Below are 21,294 nucleotides of genomic sequence, written 5' to 3' on the forward strand. Positions count from 1 at the left end.
CCACCCAATTTTAGGGATAGTCCATGCTCAAACATATCTGTCTGCTCAGTAAGAGGGACTGTGCTTAAATCCAGTGAAGAATCAGGTGCCAGAAGATCTTCAGAGAGGAGCTGGGGGTGTTTAAGCTTCATCCATCATTGCAGCATCACAAAAGTAGAAAATGCAGGAGGAGAATCTCTGGGGAAAAAATAAACCGGAGGTTTGAGTCTGTCAGGTCCTAGCCTTACACACGGCCTGAGGGTTGGTTTGAAATAGTTTGATTTTGACATGCAGCAAAGAACTTTGTGTTTTGGATTCCTGTAGGACAGTGAGATCACAGTTGGACATAACAGGGTATGTTAATATTCTGATTTGCCTCCTAAAGAAACCAACCTGGACAAAGCCAGACTCTCGTGTCTCAGAGTTCTGGAGAACACTTCTCTGGAGGGTTTGTGCCTTTCTGGATAACCAAAATGATTAAGGCACACAGAGAACTTGCAAAGTAAGATCTCCCCGGGTCATTAGCCCAGACACTTGTGCAGCCAGAAGGGCTACGAAAATGGCCTGTGGTGTAAAAGATGATACTCTTAACTCCCTGCTATAGCTGGTACCCCTGTAGAACACTGTAATTTGATTTACTATTTGGTTTTCTGTCCTACAGTTGTTGGCAGCTTCCATACAGATCTCTTGTTTTAATGTTTATTTGCATGTTTAATTACTCTATAATAGCACAATAATTACCATGTAGTTACAGAGGAATTACATGGTTGTCTGTAGTCTGTAAACCAGTGTCAACCTCCTCTGCAAACAAATAATTATGCAGCTAACATACCTGTTTAACTTCCACAGGAATTAGCAGAGGAACAGGAGAAATGTGAAACATGCAGTTGCTGGGTTTGTCATTAAATATTTATAATTGTTTTATAAGTAGTGTGCAAAATTCTTTAGTTCCTTGATTTCTTTTCCTACCATAACGTTAGACAATACGATCTGGAACCAGGGAAAATACTGCTGTGGAATTAAAGCTGCTAAAGCCGGGCTCTGTAACCACAGGCAGTGTTACTTCAGTGTTACATTCGTTCTGCAGCTGCAGGTTGTGGTCAAACAAATGAAAGTGTTTCCAAACAACTTCCCATGTGCTCTGTCTGCAGCTGTGGATCCTGGGAGCTCTCCTGGCAGCAGGAGGGAAGCCACGAGGTGGCAGTGTGCCCCAGGAAATGGAGCGCTGTCACCTGCCCGGCGCTCCCGAGAGCAGGAATTCAGCCCGGAGATCCGGCTGGGGACACTTGGCCGCTTACAGGAGCTGAGGTAGGATTCCAAGCACCTTTTCCCTTTTAAGAGTGTCAGTTTGTTTTTCCAAGGCTAAAGAAAAAGCCGTGGGGGTGAACATCTCCACCTACTGCATTGTTTCACGCCACTGAATTTCTTCAGTGTTTGCTTCAGCTTCAAACGCTCCCTGTGGATTATTGGGAAAGCGTGTTGCCTTGTGCTTCCCCTTTCCTCCCAGGGGATCTGCTTCCCCACAGCCGGTTTCTGTACATCCAGTGTTGCTGGTGCTCAAGGTACGAGAGATGGAAAGAGCATTCCAGATTCTGACCCAGCAACCCCTCTCCTCCCCTTTGCCTGGCTTGGGGTGGGGAATGTTTCCAGACCATGATCAAGGAAGGACTGTGTTTCTTGGGTACAGCAGGACCTACTGATGTGCTGTCCAAGCAATAATGTACTGGTGATGGAGACAAACTGGTTTTATCCAGTATAAATCAAGTGGCAGGTCTGGATTATCCCCAGGGATGCTGGGAAACAAAATCCTGCACAGTTCTTCCTCCAGAAGGGTGCTGAGTTTGTTTCCAGCTGTGTTGCTTCGGGGAGGGCAAAATGGGTACTTTCAGGGTAGCTCTGGGTTCTCCTGGCACTGCAGGACCGGTGTGTGCCTGGCTGTGCCTGCTGCTGCACCTGGCACAGGAGAGGGCTGTGCGAGGCAGGGCATCCTGGTGGGATCCTGGCGGGGTGTCAGAGCAGCCTCTGGCCATCCCCTGCATTGGCTGTGGCCTGAGGAACACCACCCACAAACCACTGCTGTCAGGTCTGCCACAGCAGACCTAGTTCATCCTTAGCCTCATTTCTCTGAGGGAAGGAGGATACTTGGCTCCCTGCTTTTTTTATGAAGTCAGCCTATTTATTTGCTCTTCAGAAAGCCTCTTTACAGCCCCTTCAGGACCAGTGGCGTGTGGCTCTGGGATGGGAGGCAGCTCCAGGGCTGAGTGCTGTGCCAGGACAGCTCTCCAGCAGCGGGGATGTCTGCAGTCCGACTCTGCAAATCCCCATCTGGGGGAGACAGCAGCAGAATTCAGAGTTTGACTGTTACCTGTGTCCAGCCCAGCCTGAAGCGTTAAGACATTCCCCACTGCAAGGGGAATGTTAATCTGGCAGAACAAACGCTGTGAGTTATTGTGTGTTTGCTAATCTGGGGGCTGCCGATTCCCCCCAGAACGTCTCCCAGGCTCTTTGGCCAGGAGAAGCCCTGGCTGTACTGCCTCTGGGCACCAGGTGGCAACACGATGGAGCGCTGGGAGCTGGCAGGGAGCACAGGCAGGGTGAAGCTTGGCTTTGAGTTTTTCTGGGCATGGTTCCAGGCAATAATATCTTTTCCTACCAGTTGTGAAGGATCTGAACTTTGGTTCGCATGAGAAGCTTAAAAAAGCAACTGTTTAAAAACTCGAGTCCCTCCTCTGTCCTGCCTGGTGCTCGAGGCAGTGCAAGGCTTCCGAGTGGGCACGGGCTGGGTGTGGGAGCCCACCAGCTCCCTGAACCTGCTGGGCCTGCTGTAGGGCTGGGGCTCCCCCAAATGGACCTGGAGCTGGGGTCACTGCCTGCCCACTGACAGATGAGGCAAGCAGGGCTCTAAGGACATCACGGTCCATCCTGGCCACAAGGAGAGCAGGAGCAAACACCTCGGAGCAGCACTGAGCACCGTTTGTACCCAGCTCTGGGCAGTGCTGCAGAGCCTCGTGGCACATCTCCCATGGCCACCTCTGGCCACCTTCTGCGGGTGGTTCTGCCCCTCTGACCATTCTGCCGTGTTTTCCAAAATGTGTTGGTTCTTTTGCTGTTTGAGGATTTGTACGTGCGGTTGCAAAGCTTTGAAATGCACGGTGGTGTCCCTCAGAAAGCATTTAAGTGTGAGGGGTTTTTTCTGTGGAACAAGTCATCCCTTTAATTCTGGCTCTCTAGAAGTGACATTAGTGCAAAGCGAGGATGTTCCTGCACAGCCCCTCGGAGGGGCAGGTAGAGAGGAGAAGTTGCACACTGCCAAGGTACCCCTGAGCTTTCAGCCACTTGATTTGAAACAAATGGTTTTCCTGTGGATTGATAAGGGCTCTGTTCAGCACAGGAACAAACAGCAAAGCTGATGTTCTCTCACACACGGTTGTGTCCCTCGAGAGGAAAGCAAGCTTCACCAGTCCAGATGATTCCAAAGGAGTCGTGGGGCTGGGCGGGGAAGTCAGAGGCACTTCCCTGAAGAATAGAGCCCGTAGTGTCTGTGCTGCAACACTGCTCCCCTTCTGTCCGTCTGTCTGTAGCTCTTTGTTATGTCAACATCTGTAGCTGTGAGTAAATAGCAGCAGGGCAGAATGCAGCTTGTGCTGCCGCAGCGCCGGCTGGGCGCGGGCCAGGGCCCGGCGGGGACTGTGCTGCCTCTGTCTGCGCCCGGCAAAGGCACCCGGAGGGCTCCCAAACCCCTCGGGTGGGATGAATGGGATTGCTTGGTGCTCCATTGACTGTGCAATCCGGAACAGCCTCTGGCAGTCCTGGGCAGAGGCTGGGTTGCTGCAGCCTCAGCACCTGAGGCTGTGAGTGTGGCAGGGCACGAGTGTGGCAGGGCACGAGTGTGGCAGGGCACAAGTGCTCGTCTGGGTAGTCTGTGAAAAACATCCCTGTATTCTCTTGTCAGCTCCCATCAGGAATCTTTTGGGCTCTGCTGATTCTTATTTATAAAAATTGTAAATATTTGTGGTTGTATAAATGCTCGGAACTCTTAGGAGAAGTCATTTTACCAGTAAGGACTGTGCAGTCCTGCTCTGCCTGCCCGGAGCCGCCTGCTCTCAGCCAGCTGTGGGCAGAGGGGCTGTGGAGCTGTGTCGGAGCGAAGGAGAGCTCTGTGGAACCAGGCAGTGAGGGAAGGGGGCTGCCTCCATCTGCAACCTGCTTGTAGCGAGGCAAGAAGCCAAAGGCAGAGGGTCAGGGGCTGTAGGGGGGAGCTGCTGGGAGGGGCTCTCACAGGCCCCAGAGGTGCTGAGTGGGAGATGGACAGCGAGGGGCTCGCTGGCTTGGTGGCTCCCAGGGACCCCCAATTGTCACCAGCTGCAGGAGGGACACAGTGCAGGAAGATGTCTTCCCTGAGCACTCTGCTGAGCACCGGGAGCAGCCACACAGTGCTGGGTTCCTGGGGCATTTCCCTGCTCAGGGAGCTGCTAATGAGCAGGTGATCAGCTGTGTCAGTGCAACCTCAGAGCTCTTTCCACAGGAGAAATAAGGTCACAGGTACTTGAAAAGGAACTGTGTTGTGAACTATTAGTTAGATTGCAAAAGTAAACTTTGGAAGCTGTGCTTTGTCTCTCTTCTCCATTGGCTACTGTTGTATCTGGAATCAAAAAGCTGTTTTCCCTGGAGCTGTTTCTGGCAGCCCTGGCCTCTTCTGGGCAGGGCTGCTTTCCCTGGTCCTGCTGTGTCAGAGCTGTTCTGCTTTCCAGGCTCAGTGTATCTCCTGTGGAAATTCACCTTCCAGGTGGGTTTGTGTGCTTGCAGCATCTCAAGGCCGTTGGACAACCCCACTGTGGCACGAGGTGCTGTGCAGGTGAGTGGTGGGAGCCAGTGGATCCCTGAGTGCTGAGGAATGCATTGGGCAAAGGGCAGGCAGGATCCCAGGGACCTGTCCGGGGCCAGGCAGCAGTTCTGGGCATGGAAAAGGGCTGGAGCTGGGGTGAAACACGCTCAGATCAAGTTTTGGTTAGACTTGGTGTCAGAATGTGTCCTGGAGCTGCCTTTGAACAGAAGCACAGTGCCAGTGGCTGGGAGGCTGCTGAGGTGAGCAGCTTGTGCCACACGCCGAAGGGCACGTTTGCACCACAGCTCACAGAGGCTGGATCGGCTGTGCCACCATGGAGGCACATGTCTGTGCATCCACACGGCTCTCCTGCCTGGCAGGTGGGAGCTCTGGGGTCCCTCAGTGCTGCTGGAGAGGTGGGTGTCAGCCTGAAGGAGATGTGGCTGGGTAAATATGCTCATGTTCTACTGTTTACAGAACACTTAATTATTTTTGATAGGTAATTAGTGTTCTGTGTTTTGATGTTTTTACATCGATCTGATACGTGCTACCAAAGACTGTACACGTGGAGTAGGGTGTTCTTCACTTGGTCAGGACCTTCACCTGTCTTTGTTCTGGTGGGTTCAGAGATGCTGCGCCAGGCCCACCAACCATTCTCTTGGTTCCAGCTGATTTTTTTCTTCCTTTGGAGTCTTGACAGTAGATTTTGCTTCCATTGAGCAATAAGGGGAAGACTTAAAAGCACAGAGGACTGTAAGGAATCTCATTGCACTGGAAGGTTGGGTGCCTAATTGCCCTTTGTGCCATTAAAAAAAATCTCTCCATATGTGTTTTGTTTTGTTTGTGAGCTTTTCCCTCCCCACACGGGCAAAAATCGATTGATCAATGTTTGTTACAAAGTTACGAACAAACGTCTCCGGGCTCTTTGCTGCATTGATGTCTCGCAGTGTGTTCTCCTTGCTAACAAAATTAGTTGCAAAGTCAGCAGGAGGTTGGGAGAACAGAGCGTGGGGTTTGTTTGCATAGCACACAGCCTGGCTGCTGCTTGAATAACAAACCCTGCCTCGCGCACACATCTGACCACGGCGCCGGGGCTGGGTTCTGTTTTAGGAATTGTTGTTTGAATAAAAGGTCATTTACTGCCTTACTGAGGGGAAAAACAACGGCATAAATGTACAGTGGTGTGCACACACTGGGGGTTTTCAGTGGGGCACAAAGGGGGTGGTGTGTGGGAGCTGTAAACAGCCAGCGGGCACAACCACGTGTGAGAGGGGTTGGGGTGCCAGCTGGGGGAGCGGGGGGCTCACACCTCTGTGGGGCACAGTGCCACAGAGGTGGGTGTGTCAGGCTCACACCCCAGTGGGGCCCATTGTCACAGGGATGGAGTGTGGGGGGGGGGCTCACCCCTTCCTAGGACCTCAGTCACACCACACCTGTAAAAGCAGGTGGCTGGACATGCTCAGCCTGGGCACCACCTCCCTTTTGGCTGCGGGAGGATCCAAAGGTGACTGTCCCTTGCCAGCCTGGGCAGAGGGGCTGTGCTGGAGCAGGGCTGTGTCTGTGCTCTCCCCAGAGCCCCCTCCACGGGCACTGCCTCCGTCTGCAGTCTGTTTGTAGCAGGGCAAGAAGCCAAAGAGGGTGGGCATGGCTGTGTGGACACTGTGCCCGTACCTGGGCTGAGGGCAGAGCCTGCCCGGGAAGCCCGGCAGTGCCTCCTGGCAGCCCTGCGCCTGCTTTCCCTCCCGGATCAGCCGTGATGAGCCTCTTATCTCCCGTACTCCTACAGCCTTTATCTTTCTCTTCTCCTGCTAAATTTCAGCCTTTAAGTCTCGCAGTAGTATTAAGCTGTCTTATGTTTTGCTTCACTCACCTTCAATATTTACATGTTATTTTAAATGTACGGAAACAAACGTGTGCCGGGAACACTGTCACGAAATGCCATTATCGCTTCCTCCCACCTCTTTCTGCAGCGTTTCTTGTGTTTCTGCTGTAACAGCAGGATCCCAAAATGTGCCAAATGAAGAGATATAATTTTAATTTATGGGAGTTCTTAAAAGGCTCCTTTAGGTTCAGATTAAACCCTACTGCAGGTTCAAGGGAAAGTTTAAGAAAATCAATTTTCCCAGGCTAAAAAGAGCAAACCCACTGCAGTGTATATAGTGCCCTTTGTTACTGGAATCAATAGCTCTGTTCCCAAGGCTGAATAATCACTTTTTTATATAATGTTAGTACACACACAGACTTATCTCCTCCAGACTTTGTTGTTGAACCTGCAGTAAAATATTTTTGACTGTTAACAGTTTCTTGCTCTTATCCGTGTTTAATTTTTTCCTGTATCTGAGCCTTGCTCTGAGCTTGAAATGGGGTGATTATTCCCTGCTGTGGCACTGGCATGGAGTATAGAAATGTTTCAAATTAATGTTTTTCCAAGAAATCATGAGAAGTGTCAAGCATGCCAGTAGCTAAATGCAGCATCGTTTGGGTCTGGTTTTGGCTGGGAATGTTTTCACTGCCTGTTCCGGAGTGCTGGAGTGAGAGGACACGTGTCCATCGGGGCCAGGAGCTGTGTTCTGGGAGCAAGTGCTGTGAGGAAGAGCTGATTGCTCCTGTCCTGCCCTGAGCCAGGGGGGCATTGCTCCCAGTGCTGTGTGGGCTGCAGATGCTGTGAGGGGCTCCGTCCCCCTTGCCCTCCACAGAAGGGGGGATGTTCCTCCCACACATTCCCACCCCTGGCTGGGGATGGGAGCGTTCACGAAGCAGTGGTTATGGACCTGTAGCAGGGTGGGTGTGCGGGTACCTGTGTGTTAGGGGTGTGACAGGAGGATGCTCTGGCAGGAGGCTTTTCATGTCTCTAATGGTTCTGCCCTCTTAATTAGGATATTGCAAATCGCCTCGCGAGGACACAGTCCCTCGATCCCTCCGAGGGCCAGGCCGGACCCGCCTGGGAAGGGCCGGCGGAACAAAGGGGTTTGCTGGTTTGTCTCCGTAATTCCAACTTATTTCTGCTTTGTGTTTTGAGCATCACCTTTCCCACTTACCCCCAGCTCCATTATTAGGAAGGCATTCTGAGGCGGTGGCAGCGCGGCCGTGCCTGTCACAGATAATGGTTTGACATTTCAGATCACCCACGGCTAATCAGCCGGACGTGGCGGCACATCGCAGAGAGCCATTAGGGATCTGTGCCTGCCACTCTCCCGCGCTGCCGGGGCACGTGGCAGGAGGAGAAGGGCTTCTGCAGGCTGGGGGTCATCCAGCAGTGTGCCCTGCTCTGGGATGGAGGTGTGGGAAGCACCCAGGCTTCCCTGACCACAGGGGGCTTTCTCTGTCTCCTGAAGGACTGCAGTTGTGGAGACCTTCCACCCAAAATGATCTGTGGTTTCCACAGCTGCCTGCCTTTCTGACGTTCAGAGGGGTGTTCAAAGAAGCCACACAGTGTTCCCAGTCTCTCTGAAATCCTCCGGTGTCCAGGCCTGGGAGCCCAAAAAAAAAAGAACAAAAAGGAAGAAGTAACTGTCTTGCTTCTCAGGCCTCTTGAGTGGCAGAGTTGCTCAGGATATTCCTTGAAGTGTTTAATCCTGTTGACTGCTGAGGAAACAGGATTTCTGCTCAGGTGCTGGCCAGGCTTGGCATCTGCAGCCAAGTGGGGAAGAGCTGGGTGCCCTTTGGAAGCAATGGGCCTCTGCCCCAGGATGTGGCACGTGCCCTCTGGGCTCTGATTTTGTCAGGGATGGGGGCAGAACAAGGTGACAGACACCTTGTTCTGCAGACTGCAGGGTTTCTTTGTGGCTTTGCCTTTCAGGAGCTGTGCTGCTGCAGAGCACACCCGAAACATGCTGAATTGGCAGAGAGAGAGGCAGGTGAGGTCTCTGCTAATCTCCACTTAAATCTTCAGATGATTGAAGTATCTAGTCTTAGCGATGGCATGAAGAAGTCAATGTTGAGTGTGGTTCCTCCAGTGCCCACTTAAAGATAATGTGTTTTCATGGACACAGTTCAGCACATAAAAGACAAGTTTACACCTGGTTACAGCACCTTGGAGTAAATGATGAGTGCTAGGACTCTTTTTTTGCTGTGTTTTTTTCCTCTTCAGAAACAGTGAAATGGAAGTTGTTTACTCGGACTGGTGCTCCTGTAAATAAACATTTGCTCAGCACCTGGCTGAGGTCGTTGGAGAGAAGGTGCTGGGTGTTGGCAGAGCTGAGCTAGTGCCAGCTTTGTGCCCAAAGCAGCAGCACTGCCCACGGGTGATGCTGGGACCAGGGGCTGGATCCACCCACAGGACGTTTTCTATAGCACACACCATTTTCCTGCTCTGGACAGGGAGGTGTTGCCATGCTACCTGGGCTTGGGCTTTAGAGATCCATCAAAACTCTCCACTGCACAAAGTCCAGAGGCATCTGGAGCTTGGGCTGGAAGAAGAAAACTTAGGTAGATGCTGAGGATGTGAGCAGTGAAGGTCTCTAGTGTAGTGGGTGGGAAATGCCCTCTGGGGTGTCCTGGCATGTCCTGTTCCACTGCCAGAAGGATGCCTGGATACCTGGGTTGCTTTTGGCTGTACCTCGTTACTCAGGCCAGGCCAGTTGTCCCTCGTGTGTGCCCAAGGGAAATCACTTGCTGGGGAGCCAAGTGAAATCCCAACGTGTCACTGTGGGTTTGCTGCTCCCACACTCCTGTGGTCTGCTGGCACCTCCAGCTGATGGAAACACTTCTCCCTCTGTACTGCCCTTCCTTAACTGCTCAAGTTCTGGGGAAAGAGCAAAGAGAAAGCACGAACAAAACATCTTTGTTTTCTGGGATTTCTCCTCATCGGCTTAATTGCAATAACATTTATATCACATAATATAGTGCAGCAGGGTTGTAATTTTCCTATCATCCAAATTGCAGGCTGAAAATGGTGTTACGAAAGGACTGTAGAGACTGAATTGCTGCTTTCAAAATGACTCCTGTTAACTGACAGTGTGACCGGCAAATGGCTCCCCGAGGCAGGGTGGCTGGAGCAGCTCCCGCCCGGCGTGGCTGAGCACGGCTCGGCACACACTGAATAAAACATTGGGACCTGAAAGCAACTGTCTGCCTTCAAACACGCCTGCTCCTTGCAGGAAAACAGGGACACGGTGATGTGCCTGTGTCTGCTGGGTACTGAAGGAAATGCAGTTGAAAGGCACTTTTGGAATTCAGTTCCCACTGTTATTTGTGAATGGTTTTGTGTCCCCCCGAGCCCCATCAGCTTCACCTGCTCCTTGGCTTTCCCGGGGCTGTGGTTTCCGTGCTGTTCGTGTGGGATGCCAGGGGCTGCTTCCCAGTCAGATGAGTTAGAGACTCATTTGTGTAATTTAGGTGCTTGATGAAATGCCAGTGCTTCACCTCTGACCTTTGAAATCCCTGTCTGCCTTGGGAAACAGTGAGAGAGGGGCTGGAAACTGCTTGGACCATTGGTGACATGTTCTTCTACCTATATATTTGACTTCAAGCAGGCTGCGGAGCCCCCACGTCCATGCGTGGCCAGTAAACGGCAAATGAATTTAACATGACCGGTGGCTTCGATACATTAGAATAATTCTTATTTATTGTTTTGTAAAACACCAGTGTGGTCACACTCAGAATGAATGCAGGCCGTGAAATTGCCAATTTAATTAGTGGGGTTTGTGAGGGTACAAAAAAGTTGCGGAACTAACTTGATTTCTCACTGAATAGTCCCACCCTGTGTGTGTGAGCACGTGTTATAATCTCCATCTTGCTTCCAGGCTTAGTTTTAGATGTCAGAAAAAAAAATCTGATATTTGAGCCTCTTTTGAATTGTTGTATCCTGTTCCACAGCACCATTAGGGTTTCTTTTTTCTCCTAAAGATCCCAGGTGGAGTAAGTTTAGTATAAGGCATACAGTGGCTCTCACTCATGCTCCGATTGGTCTGTAAATGAGTTCTGTAAACATTACTTACAGTGAGTATTAAGCTCCTTTTGCCAGATAAAGTAACTAAATGTTCTGGGAGTGAAGCCTTCTGCATGTATAATTCTGCCACAAAAAGCCCAAAGAGGCTTTTGATTATTTAAACCTTAATTTTTTTTTCTTCCTTCCGTGACTTCTCCCTGGGAGAACTTTTTTTTTTTTACGCGCGCCACCAGAGCCGAGGCCTTAAAGTTTTGAAGCACCAGGTGAAGAAAGCAATTTCATGCTTCATGCCACCACTAATGTCCTGTTGTAATCTGCAGCCAGCAAGGCCCTTCCGCTGGAGTTGGGGATAATGAAGGGTTTAACTTTTCGGTGCTGTCAAATTAGTTGGGGGAGCGCGACGAGGCCGCTTCCCGTTTGGGCTGCGGAGATTGCGGGGACAAACAAGTGAGCATTACAGGTGATCCTCTGCCTGCACCGAGGTAGAGAGCTCCCATTTATCGCCATCAAATGCATTAAGCTGGGAGTCAAAGCCCTTCGCTTTCTGCTCCCCGCGAGTCTGGACCAGAAGACAATCAAGCCATAAGGGTCATTTTCTGCATGAGCTAACCTTTTCCTCTCGTAGGGTTTGAAGCCTTTGTTGACAATGAGATGCTCAGTGGGAACATTAAATTAACACTTCATATTCGTGGCTGTAAATTTACTGGCAAGCTGAGGAAAAGTCAGGGAAAACAAACACTCCATCATTTCTGCTTCATTTAGCTGCTGAATGGGGACACTCTCACCTGCAGAGAAAAGAGGTCAGGGCAAACAGGGATAATTTTAATCTGACTCTCAGCCTAGTCTTTAGTGGCGGTGGATTGTGTTGCGTTCTGCGCTGAAAGTAAAGGTGAGAGCGAGGTGAGAGCAAGAAAATGGATAAGTACTATGTGAAATGCTTTGGAGACCTTGTCGCGGGCAGGCAGGGAGGGATGGCGGGCTGGTTACTACGGAAACTAGCGGGCTAAATACTATTAATTTTGCAAACTACAGAATCAGTTTGCTCTCAGATAATGGCTGCACTAAGATTTCCCTGTGCCAGCCAGGAGATAGCACTGACTTCCTCCGCTGAAGGCTTTAAAAGTGAGCTTTTTTCACTCCGATAACGATGCTCGATGTGAGTCCATCCAAGCCGGGTGTTCCATGTCTCCTGCCTCTTTCCCGGGTCATGGCGATGGCTTTCAGGGCTGATGGGCAAATAATGCTCGTCTGCTGCAGCGCTGACGAGTGTGACAGCGCTGGGCTGTCACCAGCTCTTGGTGTGTGTGACATCGGTGCCCCAGCTCCAGAAACACTCAGCGTGTCTTAAAAATGGCTGTTCGTGGGTTTTGCCTTAATTTGCCGGCAGATGAATTTAATAAGTTCTGCCGAAAGGGAAACCTGAGTTCTGGAAAGGTGTTCGGGAACATAACACATGTGACCTGCAGCGCTTGCGTCTGCTGGGGCTGCAGAGGCCTCGTGGATCAAAGAACTGGTAGTAAAAGGATACTTGGATTATTTTTGGTGGGTGTTGCTGCTCTGGCAGGAGGTGATGATCTTGTTAGGGAGCTGAACAGACCCCCCAGCTGCCCAGCAGGGCTCGCCCGGAGCATCCTGCTGGCCCGGCCGAGCATCCCGGGGCGGCGGGAGCTGCGGGAGGGAGGTAGGGAGCAGAGGAGAGGAGGAGATTAAAGCTGAGACAGTGACAAGCCGATAATAGGAAACCCTTTCAATAGTCGTAATCCTTGGCGTGCAAGGACAAACAGCAATGCTTTTGTTCTCAAATTCAGATTAACTTTCGGTTCAGGAGTAAAACTTGAAGTGTCTCGGAGTGGCCACGTCTCCCACATCTGGAGTTCACAGCCCGACCTCCTGGAAGTGCTCCTGCACAACCACGGAGGGAAAACAAGGGCATGTAACAGGTGGAGTGTGAAGCACGAGGTGATTCTCAGAGAGCCTTTCCTCCTGTTTGTGTTGGGGTGGCTTGTCCTGTGCTGGGGTGGGTCATCCTCTGCTGCAGTGTCCCCAGCCGGTCTGTCCACCCCCAGCACAGCTGGAAGCATCATTAATACATTTGTCAGTGCACTAAGGAGAGGTGAAGTTTGTAAGGACACACAGCCTTTCCTGAAGGTCTGAGGCAATGAGGAGAGACTTGGGTGGAGTGGGGACATTTTTATGACAAAGATGTTATGGGGAGTAGCAGTAAAGATCCTTAAAGGAAGTTGGAATGAGGGGGGGTCAATCAACTGAAAAATCTCTCTGAAGGAAGCCATCAGTTTCTGGGAATATGTTCATGGCTTCTTCCCAGCACCATCCATGGGATGAGCTTGTGGTGCCTGAGCTCGCCTTGGGTGCAGAGCAAGAGTTCCTTTGCCTCTGTGAAAATATTACCACTTATTTTACTGGGCTCTTCAAAGATAAGGCTGAAACACGCAGTCCTGTGGTTGGGAAGAGAAAATAAAGAGGATCAGGCACGACCCCCAAGTACACATGATAATTTCTCGTCTTGGCTTATCTTGTAAGAATTACAAGATACTGAGTAGGAAATAAATCATAATGTCAGGACCAAATGCCATTTTCTTGCGTGGTGTGATTTGCAGCGTCCCAGTCAGACCGATAGATTTCGTTCTCTCACGCAGGATTCTCCCCTTTAATTGAATTATGCCCTGGCGAGCGAATGGGATTCATTCTCTGAGATACAAGGAAATTACCATTTGATGAAACAATGCTTTACTCCTCGCTCACCTGCACAAACATCCTTCAGGAAAGCTATTATGCAGATATCCTTGATTACAGGCTATTGTTCCTTCTGATCTCCATTTGGTGTGTCATAGCCAGGGATGTACCCGTGCCCGGGATTGTACTGGGAGCGCACGGAGTGCCTGAACTGCCCTCGGCAGGGTTTGCTGCCTGTTCCCTCAAAAGGGCCTTCTGGTTCCAGTCCATTAAAATTCTTTCTGCTGCAGGAGGACAATTGACAGGCAGGTACAGTCAGTGCATTGCTGAGTGTGCCACAGCATCTTCAGTCACTCCTCAGGGGTGGGGCATTGCGGGATAATTAATGCTAATGACCGCCAGGAACCCCATTTCCTGCTGCATCACTAACTGGGGTAATCGGAAGTGATGGAGAAATTTCTTTGCTCACATCTGTGTCCCTGCCACAGGTGATGGAGGGGAGGGTTGCAGTTGCTGCAGTTCCAGATCTGGAGGATTGACTCCTGTCACTGCAGCCACAGGCCTTTGAGGTGCGTTCCTTGGGCTTGGAGTGTTCAGTGATCTTTGTCTGGAATTCAGACTTGCGCTTAATTCCTGGTGCTCACAGCTGAGAGGAAATAGAGAGCCTCGAGAAGGCAAGGGGGAGAAGCCAGTCCATATAATCATGAATTTCCAGCTGATGCCATGGTCTGGGAGGGGAAGGGCTGACCCCTGAGCCTCGTGCTCCTGGGGCCAGCAACACTGAGATGTCTCTGCAGGAGACAGCTGACTTGTGGAGGAAATGCATAATGTCCTTAAAATGACAGATTAATTACCTTGAATAAATTGGCCTTGACAAGCTGTGAAGGTTTTAAAACCTCTTTCTCCGAGCCCTGAGCATGTGCTCAGCAATGCAGGTCCCCCTCTCTGGACAGGCTTGCTCGAGTGGGCTTCTAGTGGTGTTTGAAACATGAGCTAGGAACAAAATCTGTCTCAATCTACGAGGTGGAGGGATGGCAACTAATCACATTACAGTGATGCCGTTTCTAATTAATTTATTGGGAGCAGCCACTGCTCTGTGCTGTAATTATCAAGCCTGTGCTATGCAGGAGCTGCAGTGAATATACAGAGATCTGTCTGTGGCAGGTACTGGGGGCAGAGGCTGGGACCCACCCTGGCTTTGGTGGGATCCCTGGAGCTCGGGGCTGCCTGGGCAGCTGCACCCTGTGGCTGGAGTGGGCTGAGGAGTGGCTTTCCTGGGCCTGGCTGCTGCTATCGACTTAGTGCCTCCACAGTGGTGGGGATCATGGAGTAATTCTGATTTCCCAGGGCAGCAGCCTTGGTGCTCACTTACACATCCCTGTTAGCACAGGTTCCTCTGTGGGGTGTTCTGCTGCCTCTACACTGAACTGCTGGTTTGCTGGGATGTGGGTCTACCCTTGCTCCCACCCTGCCAGTAGCTTTCCATGGTGCTTCCAGGTGGAGAGCGAAGCAGGAGATGCCAGCCCAGCTGTGTTCCTGCCCCTCAGGAGCCGTGTGCCGGGCGGGAGATAGCACAGCACTGCTGGGAGGCTTCGAGTGCCACAACTGCCAGCACACGCCGGGGGCTCCATTTGATTCCCCACAATAAAACCCGTGTTTGGCTCCCAGTCTAGAAACAGCCTTTGGAGAGAGATTGGGCTTTGGCTCGGGCTGAGACATGAATAGCAGCTCCAGCCAGCCTTCCAAGTGAGGAAATTACATTTTGAGGCTGGATAGGATTATAGGAACAGCCTCTTTGCAGCCGACGTGTTCACAGAACTGAGCAAACTTTCATTTCTGCCCCTTGCCTTGACCAAAGCTTAAGGGCTCGTCACCGCTCACTCCTCCAGTGCCTGGTGGAGCTGACAGGGACAGAGGGCCCATGTTTTCCTGCTGTGCAGTGGGAATGCAATTTGCAGTGGGTAGCTTGTTTTCATATCTGTGTCTAAGGGATGAAAGAGAATAAATTTTGTCAGGATGCACATGTCCTGCAATTGATCTTTCGGAGTAATCTGAGATTAGTAAGAGCTCAGCTAAAGTTGCCATGATTTTTAACCCCAGAAGGCAGACCTAAACTCTGAAAACGTTTAGGTCCCCGTTCCTGTCAACAAGTGCTGAGTGTGGAGATGTCTCCAAGGGTCATGAGTAGTCGGCAAATGGTTTGGCAGGCGTGTTTCTTGCTGTGTAACAATCTGAGGTTGTTGGTTGAAGCCCTGCCAGAAGCTGGGCTGCCTGTGCCTATGGTCGTGGTTCTGTACCCAGGGGTGTGTGAGGGATGATAGGCTGGTGTGGCAACCCCATTTCATTGAAGGTGAGGTTTGGGGAAGGCTTTTGGTGGCTGTGGCAGAGGGGAAGGCTCAGCTCAGGCTGCCTGTGGGGTTGGTGTGGATACAGTTGCTGTCCTGTTTGTGTTTTGCCATGGCTCCCAAGGCTTGGGGTGCTCAGGGTGCTGGATGTCAGCGGGCACAGGCAGCATTCCTAGAGCAGGGGCTGTTCAGCAGGGAGCACGTCCCTGGAGGAATGTGAATTGCTCTGCTGCTGCTGTCTTTCTTGACCATGCAGTAACTTTGTAATTAATGTGTTAGCTGGTTGCCAATTAACACACAAAACCCTTTTGGCTGTTGAATGCTTTTCCACTCCCAGTATATTCCCTTTTCTCTGCTGCCTTTCATCTCTGTAGTCGGTGGGATACCTCTGCTCCAGCCATCTGCCCCTTCGCTCCAGGAATTGCTGATGTAGCTCCTGGTCCCTTCCTGTGTCAGAGCCAGCCCCCTCTGGGCTTGCCGTACTGCTCCGTGAGTTTTCTTCCTCCCTGCGTCTCTGATCCTGCTTTTCTTCACTCTTGGCTGCCTGTCCAGCTCTTTGGGATCCTCTCCCTCCACTTCAGACACCAAAATCCTGTTGCTCCATCCCAGACTCTCCCCTCTGGCTCTGCTCTCCTGCTCTGCTACAGCACCAACGATCCCTCGGTGCATCTCCTCCAGTCCCCTCTTTATTCTCCCTGTCTGTGGGGTGTGTGTCTCTGGCAGGATATTTATATAAATTCTTATTTGCCAGCCTGATAAAATTCCCGTTCGGAGTGGGCTGGGTGGGGTGACCCAGCTGCACAAGAGGAAATGTTTCATATCTCGAGGAGCGCCGTCTGTGCCCCCCGGCAGCCCCTCCCGCCCGCCTATCACATGTAGGGCTTAATGGGCTTAAGAATTAGAGCAGCTGCTTGGTGCAGAATTTATTGACTGACTGTGCATAACAAGGGGAATTAAAATCCTAATTGGCTGAGCTGCTCCCCGTCACTTGGAGAATTTTTACTTTTCTCGGGGCTTGCTGTTTTTATCCGGGCTCCTGGCCTCTTCCCTCCCTCCTGCCTTGCCCAGGTCCACAGCCTGCCCAGAGGATCAGAGAAGGGCTGTGCCTCTGGCCAGGCACTGCCCCCACCCCCGTGTCCCCTGTCACCTGCCCGGGACAAAGCTGGGGCGTTGCCCCACCTTCCTCCAGGCCATCCCTGCAGGGGCTCTGGGGGACGAGCACAGGGTGCAGCTCCTGGGAATTGGAGCCAGGCCTCTGCTCCAGGCTCTGCTGTGGCTCCCAGAGACCATGAGAGGCTTTTCCTCCTGCATCCCTTGCTCTTGGAGAGGCTGAATGGGCACGGAAATGGCCTCACTTAAGGCTATGTCTCATTACTACATTAAGTCAACAACCACTTGAGTATCCAAGGATTTTGATCAAAGCTAGATATTGAAAGGGGGACAAAGAGTGGCAAACTTATTTGACTTCCACTTGTTTCCAGAGCCTGTTGAGCACTCGGCTGTTCTCACCAGCCTGAAGTGTGTTCCTGGGAGAGCAGCCGCCTGCTCCCTGCTCCTCTGTGGTCAGGAGAGAGGCTCCAGGCTGAGGGGAGGGAGGGCAGCCCCATCCCTGCCTGTGCCTCACCTCTGGCACCCAGGAAGGAGAGGTGAGGTGCCCCCCTGTGCTGTCCCTGGGGACAGGGACCCTCCGGAGTGACCGTCCTGCAGGACACCCTGTGAGCATGCACAGGGGACACACGTGTTGGCACAGGCACCACAAGCTGCTGGGAGCTCCAGTGTGGACGGTCCGAAAAAAGGCAAATCCAGATTCCTGGCTGCTGGGGTTCAGTCAGGTCTCTTTAATTCCCTTTTTCCGGTGTGAGGAACAAGCCAACAGCTGTCTGGCTTCTCCTCGCTGCCTGCAGTTTCCTCTTAAGATGTGAAGAGTAATTTCCAGTGCGAGCCTCAAACTGAGCCAGTGCAGGCTCATTGAGGGACCTGCTTCGGGTGGGGTTTGCCACCAAAAGAACTTGAAATTTTTGGGTGTTGCACTTGCTGTGCCCAGTTCCCCCGTCTCTAACACAGCCCCTGTTCTGCCTCCAGCAGCCTGGCGAGGCTGTGCTCCTGCAGGATGTCAGTGCAGCTCCGAGCACACCGAGCTGCCAGCACAGCAGCAAATGGTCTTTGGGGCTTTTTACATGGAAATCGATGGGAATTTCGGATTCTGGTGGAGGCAGGACAGAGGGGTTTTACTGCGGCTGAGCATGTCCTGGTCACCCCTGTCTCCTTAGTGCTCTGTGCCTAACGATGCTGCAGTAAAAATAAAAGTAATCTACAGTAAATGTATCCTGGGTCCCTATTTAATGATAAAAAACCCTCAGTGCAATGAAAATAAAGTGTTAGTGAGTCTCAGCAGTGTCTACAAAGAGGGTACTATCTCTTGGATTAATATTGAGTCCCCTCCAACAATTCTCAGTGTTATTTGCAGAGGGCTGGAAAACAGCAAGAGGAGCAGCAGCTTTCATGTGTTTTTTTTTTCCTTGCAGGCACGTCTGGGCATCATCACTCTGAGCTGAATTAGACCTGTCTGAGCTTTCACCGTCCTGTCACAGAAGAGGCAAAGGAAGCAACAGGGCTCAGAGGTACTCCTGCTTTGCATTAAACCCCACTTTTGTTACCATGCTGGAAACCCTTTGGAAATATGAAAGCAGCAACCTGTTCTCGCTGTGGCTGAAAGGCCACTGAAAGGCAGAGAAACCCTGAGTTTAAGGGGGGACGTCATGGTGAAGGCAGAGTGCAGCATGGGAATCTGCATTCAGGAGGGAGGAAAATGAGGGATTTGGGCAGAGAATAACTGATAGGTGCTGTGAATTCATTAAAAATAGGCTATAAAAGATACACTACAAGGTTCTGGTGACAGACCAACAAAGCTTTTTCTTCCCCTTCATTGTTTCTACTGTCACAGGATCCTCACAATAGCAGATAGTTTAGCCTTGTACTCCACGGTTCATTATCTATTCTTCTATTTATTAATGCATTCTTGGGTCTTAGTGATGTGATAAACCATCCATGCTTTTCTTTTGTGGTTTAATAGGATTCTTCTAAAACCCCCTCCGTGTTTACATAACCTTGCAATTCACAGTTATCTATCATTTATTTCCTACTTTATGCACCCTCGGTGGAGCCGAGGGGCGTTGAGCCCACGGGCTATCTGGGGTTGTGCTCCTCGGAACAAAGGTTTCCACAAAAACCAGGGCTGTCCCTCTGCAAGGGAGAGAGGGAATCCAGGTTTGGTGGCACAGGGAGGACTCCTCCATCCCTCTACAAGCAGGTGGTTGGGGTTCGTGAGGGTCTCAGGAGGTCTCCCGTGCGTCTCAGGCAAAGGCCGGGGGTCCCCCATGGAGGGGCTGAGCTTGGCTCCAGGGGGCAATAACCAAGTGGGTGCTTTCTCTGGGAAAGGCTGGGGCTCCCTTCGAGGAGCTTGGCTGCTGGGATGATTTGCTGGTCAGCAGAGCTGGGGCAGAACCCCCTTTTTGGGCACGGGGGTGGCATCCAGAACTTTCTTCGTTAAACACCCTTTGGAGAAGGGAGCAGCGGCGTCACTGCTGGGCCGCTCTCCATCACAGGCAGAAAACCATCTAAATATGACACCAAACCTTTATTAACCATACCGGGAACTGGATGTGAGACCTCATTTATGATTTCATTCATAATCCCTTCAAAATGAGTTGGTACCAGTATGTGATAAGTGGATTATGTGTTAGGCCCAAGTAAAGCCAGACACAATTAGTGCTTTAATAAACCGGTTGTATGCATTACTAACAACTAAGTCATAAGGGAATTGGTGTATTTACAAACCCTAATTAGTAGTTTGTTACTGTGATACCAAATTTAAACAAATCTGTAGCATCACTGACCATCTGGGTTAGAAATCTCTGTTTTGAATTTAATTAGGAAATAGTTGTGACAGAAAATTGGTCCTTATTAGTTAGCTAACGATCAGCATTGCCCTAATTGAAATGAAGAACTGGCTGGCGGGTTTGTGAGATGTTTAGATACAAGCAGAGACAATCAAAAAATCTTCTCTCACTTAGGACTTTGTACGCTGTGATGATTGATTAAATAACATCCCCCTGATATTTTAGCAGCTGAAATGCAAATGACCCAGTTATGAGTGTGCATGATAAAAACCTGGCAATTAGAGTTGTGCATTTCTGGGTTTGCTTTAAAAAATGGTTGTGAGGGAGCTGGCCTGGGCTGGGTGGTGTGGATGCTCCCAGGGGCACTGGCTGTGCCTTCACCTTCCTCCCCCGTGCATCCTGAGGAAGGGCATCTCCCATCCCGGAGCAGAGCCGGGCTGCCATCGCTGGTGCTTTCTCAGGAGAGCAGCTTGGCACTGCCACAGCACAGCCCAGCCCAGTTCTGGCAGCCCTGGGTTCTGGTGGGAGTTGGCTGTGTCCAAACCTGCAGGTCTGGCCTGTGCCGAGCGGTTTGTGGGTGTTCAGTGGTTGATCCGTGGGGGGGGAATGAGACCCAGCTCGTTTCCTGGGAGCATCCCCAGGGCAGAAGTGAGCATCTCAACCTTGCCACCAAAATACAGACAGTCCCTTTAAAACACAGGCTGTGGTTCTTAATGAATTTGCACTTCCTTCTTTTATAGTTCTCCACAGGACTAGGGATGTTAGGATTCCTGGTTTGCTTTCCAGATGAAAGGAAACACACATTGGCAATAACACACATCCCAGTGCTGCTGTTGGAGCAGCACTGGATACCAAGGAACTCTTTCTGTCTTGGAACAGACAATGAAGTTTCTGTAGGGGCTTTAAATCACTTAATGTTGAAAGGAATTCCCCGACGGCTTCATCAGTCACTGTGTAAGATTGTTAGAGATCTCCACCAGCTAATAAATTTGATTTGGGGGTTGTTTTGCTGGCATTTGCACAAACCCTCCGAGAACTATAGTTACTGTATTCCCATACAGTATCTGAATTCCGAATTGAAATGCCTGTTCCCCTCTCCTCTGGGAGGGGAAATAAACCTTTGCCATAGAATATGAATGTCGGTTGTTTTTCTTCGTAAGCCGGTGCATTATTGTTTGAGGAGATATAGTGTTTGACAAAACCATTTATTTTGCTTCAAATATTTTATTGAGTAATAAAACTCGTTTACACTGCTGCCACATGTGGGGATTTGTGCCTGTTAGGATGTAAGGGAGGTGAGTGAAGGAATGGAAGCCTTGCCATGTGTCCCTGGATGCTGCTGGTCCCTGCCCTGCTCTGTGAGGCTGTGCCTGGGGAGCTGTGCAAGGCAGGGAGTGCAGAGGGGCTGTGCTGAGCCCCCCAGCCCTCACTGCCTCACCCAGGGAGCATCCTGCAGGCTCGGGCAGAAGTGCTGAAACATAAAGGCCATGTTGTTTCCTGGGCTGAGTGGGTTTCTTCCTACCCGGCACTCACAAGTTTATCATGAATGACCCCTTTTCATGGATGTTCCCATTCTGAATGGGAGAGAAGCAGTGTTTCAGTCTAGAAAAGTCCCCTGTAAGTAGAGCCAAGTGCAGCTGAAGGAGGGTGTGAGCCAGGAGC

At 50.9% G+C, this 21,294-nt stretch overlaps 1 long non-coding RNA gene across 6 annotated transcripts in view; it reads left to right on the forward strand.

Annotated features, from left to right (window-relative positions):
* LOC108508557 overlaps positions 1–21,294 on the forward strand; it is a 68,686-nt gene that overhangs the window by 10,387 nt on the left and 37,005 nt on the right. For all 6 annotated transcript variants that reach the window (XR_001878424.1, XR_001878421.1, XR_001878423.1 and 3 more), the window contains 2 exons: positions 1,131–1,287; positions 18,259–18,354. This is a non-coding gene — a long non-coding RNA (uncharacterized LOC108508557). The remainder of the gene's footprint in view (positions 1–1,130; positions 1,288–18,258; positions 18,355–21,294) is intronic.

This window comes from Lepidothrix coronata, unplaced genomic scaffold, assembly GCF_001604755.1.
Source record: "Lepidothrix coronata isolate B3197 unplaced genomic scaffold, Lepidothrix_coronata-1.0 Scaffold304, whole genome shotgun sequence".
Classification (NCBI taxonomy): domain Eukaryota; kingdom Metazoa; phylum Chordata; class Aves; order Passeriformes; family Pipridae; genus Lepidothrix; species Lepidothrix coronata.